Here is an 8,777-nt window from a genome sequence, read left to right as displayed (position 1 = left end):
ATGTTGGACATCAAAAGTGTTCAGCAATGGTCAACGGAGGAAACGAGTGCTCTTCTTGCTATTTGGTCTTCCACGGAGATCCAGGAAAAACTGGAGAGCTTGCTAAGAAAACAAAAAGAGTGTATGAAGAGATACGGCTAGGATTTATGAATGCTGGCTTCAATTGTTCGATAGAACAAATAATAAACAAGTTGAAAAATCTTTAAAAAGATTACAGGGACCAGAAAAAGGACCTGAAAAAAAGTGGTAGTGGACAGGGCAATAAAATCATTCACTACGATGTCTTGGACTCTGTGCTTGGACACCGGCCTGCCAGCCAACTAACCGTGGCATTAAATTCAGCTACAGTCACGGTCGAGACGAACACAGAATCACCAGTGTCTGCAGCTGATCTCTGTAAGATGTTACATTTTCCAGCTCTGTTAGCTTTCCTTACACTCTTCTTGTCTTATTTTGTGCATTGTTTAGTTCAATAATTGTATTTTTGTCAAGTTATTCTGTTAGTTGGGAAGATCACGTATTACAAAGTTTGTTTGTAGCTATTAACTTAGCCAGTTAACCACAAGAATCTGAATGAATTAATCTATTTGTTATTTGTGTTTACACACACAAGGAAAATGTCTTTGTAAAAGGTGTTTCACATTCTGACAGACATACACTAACTAGACTTACAAAATTACAGTATGAATAGTATGGTTCTCTACATGTAAATAAATAAAAGATGAGATGGAAACAGAATATTACACATAAAAAGTATGTGGAGGTGAGGGCGTGGTCGAGTGCCCGTCTGGGGAGAGAGAAAGCAGTAAGGACATCCATCTGAGATGAATTGGTACTAATTACTGTTTCTATGTGCACAGTGAGATTCGGGGGAGATAAAAGACGGCCCAGTCCACAGAGAGAGGAGAGAGGGGCACATGAGAGACTGCGTCACTCGATGCAACCGAACATTTATAATTGAGAAATATGGATATGTGAGTGCAATGCGCGGCTGAAGGTGTTGACCATTAATTACTTTCACTTGGTCATACGCGTGCTTAAGGGTCGCACCTCAGGTCTGCTCCAGAGGAAAATTCCCGGCGGGAATTCCCATCTCCCTTATGTCATCCTGATGCAGAGCTGACGTAGATGGCCCTAGCTCCACCTCCCCCATCAGCGCATTGCACACCCCACACCGTCCCACTGTATTACAGGACCCATCCACACACAACCCTTTTAACAATTCGGGAAAAGCCGGCCCCAGAATTAGTGGATGGGTGAGGCGGGAACTAACCACAGCCTCAAATGTTATGCTTTTGACCTCGAAATAGATTAGTGACGGTCACGGCAGGATAATTGTAAATATCCCCATGCACACACCTCACATTCACCCGATTATTTGTATTCAATGCCCCATTTTGAACCAAGCATTAATGAACAGAGGTTTGGTTACAACCTGAATCCACCAAGGCTTGGTATGTACCCCCCCCAATACTCACGGGTATTTGGTATGTCCCAGCTCGATCGGGGGCGACCCGTGGAGTGTTGGGGACTGTTCACAGACGTGACCCGGCTCCCCGCAACTCCAACAGACCGGACCGAACCTCATGCCCACACCGGTGGCAGCAGCTTCCCCCACCTGAGAGGAAGAATGGGTAGAGCCGGGGGAGAGAGAGACAGGAGGGTTAATACGCCCCAGAGGCCGGGGCAATGGGATAGGTTGGAAGGAAGGAGGGGAAGGGGAAGGGGAGGGATCACAGAGAGAGAGAGAGCAGGATGCACCGGTCCCCGGGTATGCCGCTAAATGGTCCTCTGCCAACTTTACCCACTTCTTTCGGTAGTCGGGAGATTAATTGCTCCAGCACCATGAGATCAATGACATGCCCGATGTCGCTGGGCTCCTCAACCAGAACCCACTGCCAGCAGGCATCACGGACCTGCAGCAGGTTGACCGCAATCCAGAGGAGCACCGCCAGCGGTTCTGATCCCTGACGCTGAGCCATTTTCCTTCGCTCAGCATCAGGGATCAGAACCGCTGGTGGTGCTCCTCTGGATTGTGGCAGACCCACTGCAGGATGGCTTTCTTCAGCTTGGGGTACCTCAGGAGTTTGTCGACTGGGAGCTGTTGGGCCACGAGTTGGGCCTCCCCGGTCAGCAGCGGTAAGAGGTGGACTGTCCATTGCGCCCACGGCCATTCCAGGGCTAGAGCCGTGCGCTCGAAGAGCTCCAGAATGGCCTCCGGATCATCTTGCTCACAAAGATGGGGGTGTAACACATGGGGGTTCACTGCTGCCGGGGGCCTTGGTGTGGGCCCCCTCCTGAGGCACCAAGCTCCGCAATGCCTGTTTGTCCTCCTCTTGGCCTTGAAGGAGTGCCTTGAAGCACTGTTGTTGCTCCGCCCACAGATCCATGAGGGCCTGGTGTTGGGCCTGGTGGCTGCTGGCGAGGGATCGGAAGACTTCCTCCAGCGGTGAAGATGACTCCATAGCAGCATACCTTCCTAATTTTTCCCGGGTTTCGGCACCAGTGTAACAATGGTTCATTTGTTGAGCAGATAAAGAGGAAGTGGAGCCAGTTTCCACATTCCACATGAGTCAGGTTTTTAATTCTCCACAAACAGTAGTCACTTTCAGTTACACACACAACAAAGGTTGGCTTTTCAGCATATACAAATAAAGTTCTGCTTTTCAGCATCTACAAAACAGTCAGTAGCAGACACACAGTCTCTCGTGTGCCCCTCTCTCCTCTCTCTGTGGACTGGGCCATCTTTTATCTCCCCTGAATCTCACTGTGCATAGAAACAGTAATTAGTAAAAATTCATCTCAGGTGGATGTCCTAACCGCTTTCTGTCTCCCCAGACGGGCACTCCACCACGCCCTCACCTCCACAAAGTAATATTGAAAAGGGTTAGTGAGGAAGCAAATATGTTTTAATTGAAAGTAATGTGCTTCTGTTTTTTGTTACAGATTGTTTGATTGCAGTTGAAAAAAACAGGTCCAAATGGAGACTTTCTCTTCTCCATTGCGATCAAGCATTGGCAGGTCTCCGGGAATGACCAGAAAATGAAAGAGGGTTTTAAACCAGGAGCTGCTTAAGTATTTGCAAACAGCAGACAACCGTTTCTTGGACCACAACAGAGAACTTCATATTTCCATGCTTGGTAAAATGGATGAAACTGCAAACTCTATGCTAGTGCCCAGGAACCTGAATGAATCCACTGCTGCCACATTGCTGTTCAGAATGGTGATGGGGGTGTAATGCTGGGGAGGTCCTCCTGAACTCCACTATCATCTCCACTGTTTTGAGCGTATTCAGCTCCAGGTTGTTTTGACTGCCCCAGACAGCCAGCTGTTCAATTGGGTGTAGGGTGTGGGCTTTTCAAATCAACAGTAAAACACATTCAGGTCTTCAGTCAGTTGTTGATTCCCCACAGAATTGGAGGGTGGTGTCCTGTAATTGGTAATGTCTTTTAGGCCTCTCCAGACTAATGCAGGGTAGTTAGCTGAAAACTTGTTTTTAGCTTCTCAGAGTAGCTTCTCTAATGGCTCCTGATACACTTCCAGAGAAGTTCTTCTGCGTTCTTCAATCAGGGGTAAAAAGAAGTTTGAAACAGCTGAGCAACGGTATACTGTTTACGAACATTCAGACACTCGCCACACCGCTGTGGGAGGCTGTAATATACTCATAATTACACACATAACAATATACAAATAATAATATACAATGTACAGTATACAATACACACAATATAGAATATTGTACAGTATACAATACACACAATATAGAATACACATACACACAATATAGAATACACATTATACAATACAAATAGTATATATAGTATATATAAAATATACAGTAGGTTGTATTGTACTATATTGACATTCAGGCTGTCGGTTGATAGTCAGTTCCCAGTGTGTTGTTAAGAGAGAATATAATTTATTACAGTCCAGTGTGAGATAATAAGATTAATAAAGTGCAGTGCTGATGTATATTGATCGTGAGAGATCTAGAGTTCAGAAGTCTGATTGCTTGGGGGAAGAAGCTGTCATGAAATCGGCTGATGCGGGTCCTGATGCTGCGATACCGCCTGCCTGATGGTAGCAGTGAGAGCAGCCCATGGCTCGGGTGACTGGAGTCTATGATGATCCTCCAAGCTTTTTTCACACACTGCCTAGTATATATGTCCTGGAGGGAGGGAAGCTCATCTCCTATGATGTGTCTGGCAGTTCGCACCACCCTTTGCAGGGCTTTGCGGTTGTGGGCTGTGCTATTGCCGTACCAGGCGGAGATGCAGCCAGTCAGGATGCTCTCTGCAGTGCTGGTGTAGAACCATGTGAGACTGTGGCAGTTCATTCCAAACTTCCTCAGCCGTCTCAGGAAGAAGAGGCACTGATGAGCCTTCTTCACAATGGCCTCAGTGAGGACGGACCACGTGATGTAGACACTGATGAACTTGAAGCTGCTGACTCTCTCCACCGGTGCTCCATTGATGGTGATGGGACTGCGTTCTCTGTCTTTTCTCCTGAAATTCACCACAAGCTCCTTTGTCTTGCTGACGTTGAGGGAGAGGTTGTGCTCCTGACACCAGTGTGTCAGAATGTGCACCTCCTCTCTGTAGGCCGTTTCATCATTGTCAGTGATCAGACCTACCACCATCGTATCATCAGCAAACTTAATGATGGCATTGGAGCTATGTGTTGCCACACAGTCATGTGTGTACAGGGAATACAGGAGTGGGCTGAGAACACAGCCCTGCGGGGCTCCAGTGTTGAGGGTCAATGATGAGGAGATGTTGCTGCCCATTCTAACCACCTGGCGTCTGCTTGACAGGAGTCCAGGATCCAGCTGCATAGCGAGCTGTTTAAGCCCAGAGCCCGGAGTTTCACATAAAGCTTGGAGGGCACTATGGTGTTGAATGCTGAGCTGGAGTCTACAAACAGCATTCTCACATAAGTGTTCCTTTTTTCCAGGTGGGAGAGAGCAGTGTGTATTGTAGATGGATTGGCATCATCAGTGGAGCGGTTGTTGCGGTAAGCAAACTGCAATGGGTCCAGTGATGGAGGCAGCATAGAGCAGATGTAATCTCTGATTAGTCTCTCAAAGCATTTGCTGATGATGGGGGGTCAGAGCAACAGGACGCCAGACATTTAAGCAAGTGATTTTGGATTGCTTTGGTACAGGCACAATGGTGGACGTTTTAAAGCATGTGGGGACCACAGACAGGGAGAGGGAAAGGTTGAAAATGTCCGTAAAAACACCAGCCAGTTGGTTCGCGCACACTCTGATGATGCGGCCCGGAATGCCGTCTGGACCCGCGGCTTTATGGATATTCACCCATCGGAATGATCGGGTTACATCCGCTACAGAGAGGGAGAGTGAACTAACCTCTATAGCTTTGGCCGCGAGAGCTCTCTCCGTGAGGGTGGTGTTATTTCCCTTGAAACGAGCATAAAAAGTATTTAGCTCATCCGGTAGAGAGGCAGCTGTGTTCACGGTGGAGCTTTTATTCCCTTTCCAGTCCATGATGTTATTAATTCCCTGCCACATGCTTCTAGAGTTGGTGGTGTTAAACTGTCCTTCAATCTTGTCCCTGTACTGGCGTTTTGCTGCTCTGATAGTTTTGCGGAGGGCATAACTGGCTTGTTTATGCTCCGCCGCGTTCCCGGAATTAAAAGTGGAGGTTCATGCATCAAGTGCAGCGCGAACATCGCTATTTATCCATGGCTTCTGGTTGGGGTAGATCCGTATTGTTTTGGTCGGAACAACATCCTCTATGCACTTTCTGATTAAACACGTTACACTATCAGCATAAAGCTCGATGTCATCATCAGAGGCGGACCGGAACATCTCCCAGTCCGTGTGATCAGAACAGTCTTGTAGCGTGGAATCTGATTGGTCCGACCAGCACTGGATCGTTCTGAGGGTGGGTGCTTCCTGTTTCAGTTTCTGCCTGTAAGTGGGCAGAAGCAGAATGGAAGAGTGGTCTGATTTGCCAAATGGTGGGTCCACGGTCACAATGAACGCGGCCTCAGGGTGCGCGGTTTCCTGATTGCTTATACTCCCATACAGTTCCTTGAGTGCCCGGTCTGTGTCAGCTTGTGGCGGGATGTACACAGCAGTGATAATGACCGCTGTGAATTCCCTCGGTAGCCAGAATGGTCGACACAGAAGCATGAGAAATTCCAGATCAGGAGAGCAGAAAGACTTAATAGAATGTACGTTCCTCTGATCACACCAGGATTTGTTGATCATAAAACATACACCACCACCTCTGATTTTACCTGAGAGGTCTTTTGCTCTGTCCGCTCGGTGCACGGAGAACCCCGCAGGATCGATGGCTGAATCTGGAATCTCAGCAGACATCCAAGTTTCTGTTAGGCAGATAATGCAGCAGTCCAATAATCAGCAGGAAGAGATACGATAATCAGCATGAAGCTGTAGTCTATAGGTCACCGGGTTGATTTGCCTTAGTATCTTAAAGGGACCTACATACCTTGGACTGAGCTTCCTGCTAGGTAGCCTCAGATGTAGATCCCTCGTAGAAAGCCATACCATCTGGCCAGGCTGGTAATTAGGGTGGGGACGCCTCCAGCGGTCGGCCTGAATCCTCTGTCTCCTGATGGCTCGCTGAAGCCGGACATGGACGCTGTCCCACACCCTCTCACTCCTCCTAATCCAGTCATCCACTGCCGGCACCTCTGATGGTTCTCCAGACCAAGGGAACAGTGGTGATTGATAACCCAGAACTCACTGGAAAGGGGTTAGTCCTGTGGATGAATGTATGAGGGAGTTCTGAGCATACTCAGCCCATGGCAGGAAAGTGCTCCAATGGTGCTGTTCACGACTACAATAGGAGCATAAGTAATGTCCAGTTTCTTGGTTTACTCTCTCCACTTGACCGTTAGCCTGAGGGTGATAACCAGAGGTTAAACTGACATTGATATTTAAATGATGACAAAAGGCCTTCCATACCCGTAATGTGAAATATTGTCCCCCGTCTGTGACAATGTCGTCTGGGAGTCCATACACCCTGAAAACCTGGTTGAACAGGGCCTCTGCACTCTCCATAGCTGTGGGTAGACCTTTCATGGGGATCAGAAGGCATGATTTAGAAAAATGATCAACAAGGACACAGATGGCAGTGAAACCATTGGAATTAGGGAGATCGGTGATAAAGTCTAATACTAGGTTTGACCATGGTCGTTGAGGGATGGGCAGAGGTTCCTGCAGCCCTGCAGGGAGTTGACAGGGGTTCTAACTTGTGCACAGACATGGCAGGCATTAACATAAGTAGTCACATCATGGAGAAGAGTGGGTCACATTACCAGAAAGAGTTATGTATCAATGTTGCCATTCTTTGAATTCCTGGGTGACTAGAGCCTATGGAAGTGTGCACCTACTGTAAGACCCTCTGTCTGAGATTTTGGGCTATGTACTGCCTATTGGAAGGACAATCCGATGGTGGTGGTTCATCTTGTTGTCCACGATGGATCTCCTCCATAATATCCCAACGGATGGGTGCAATGATGACAGACTGTGGCAGAATGGGTTCTGGGAGAGGCGATGAATGAACTGGATTATGTCTTCGTGACAGGGCATCTGCTTTGCCATTCTTGCTGCCTGGATGATAAGTAACAGTGAAATTGAATCAGGTGAAGAAGAGCACCCACCTGGCCTGTCGTGGATTCATTCTCTTGGAGTCCTTAATATATTCCAAGTTCTTGTGGTCAGTGATGACTTGAAACAGGTGCCTGGATCCCTCCAACCATTGCCTCCACTCCTCTAGGGCAGATTTGATGGACAGCAGTTCCTTGTTGTCTACATCATAATTAGTTTCTGCAGAGGTGAGTTTTTTTGGATAAAAAGGCACATGGGTGCAGTTTACCTGGATAACTATGATGCTGGGAGAGTACAGCTCTGATGCCACAGTCTGAAGCATCCACTTCCACTATGAAGGGGAGGTCTGGATCTGGGTGTTTCAAGATGGGAGCAGTGGTGAAACTAGACTTGAGTCTTTTAAAAGCATCTTGTGCGCTCTCGGGCCAAGTCAACTTCCTAGGTTTTCCTCTGAGTAATGCAATGAGAGGGGCTGCAACGATGCTGTAATTCCTTATGAATCGCCTGTAAAAGTTCGCAAACCCAAGAAATCGTTGTAGTTCCTTGAGGTTGTGGGGACTGGCCACTCAGTGACTGCCTTGTCTTTGGACTCATCCATCTCTACTCCTTTGGGGCTGATGTTATATCCTAAGAAGGTTGTGGTGGTGGTGTGAAACTCACATTTTTCTGCTTTCATATATAGCTGATGGTGGAGTAGATGGTTGAGCACTGTCTTGACTTGTTGAATATGTTCATCCCTGGTGTTCAAGTAAACAAGGATATCATCAATGTAAACAATTACACAGCTGTTGAGAAGGTCTCTGAAATTTTCATTGACAAATGATTGGCAAACTGAAGGTGCATTGGCAAGGCCATAGGGCATGACCAAGTATTCATAGTGCCCCCTAGTGGTAATAAATGCAGTCTTCCACTCATCCCTTTCTTTGATACGGACTAAGATGTAGGCACTTCTGAGATCCAGTTTAGTAAAAATCTTGGCTTCTCTTAGTTGTTCTAATGGCAGGGGGTAGCAGTATTTAACTGTGATGGCATTCAGACCCCTGTAGTCTATACATGGCCAGAGTCCACCATTCTTCTTTTCCACAAAGAAAAATCTAGCTGCAGGTGGTGACATAGAGGGATGGATGAAGCCCGATGCTAGTGCCTCCTCGACGTAATCCTCCATAGCCTGCATTTC

The 8,777-nt window shown here is 47.4% G+C and overlaps 1 pseudogene; it reads left to right on the top strand.

Annotated features, from left to right (window-relative positions):
• Positions 1–6,719, top strand: LOC127444303 (uncharacterized; annotated as a pseudogene).
• Positions 6,720–8,777: the final 2,058 nt, after the last annotated feature.

The sequence above is a fragment of the Myxocyprinus asiaticus genome, chromosome 7 (assembly GCF_019703515.2).
Source record: "Myxocyprinus asiaticus isolate MX2 ecotype Aquarium Trade chromosome 7, UBuf_Myxa_2, whole genome shotgun sequence".
Classification (NCBI taxonomy): domain Eukaryota; kingdom Metazoa; phylum Chordata; class Actinopteri; order Cypriniformes; family Catostomidae; genus Myxocyprinus; species Myxocyprinus asiaticus.
The sequence above is the reverse complement of the archived record's forward strand: the minus strand, read 5'-3'. Positions and strand labels throughout refer to the sequence as shown.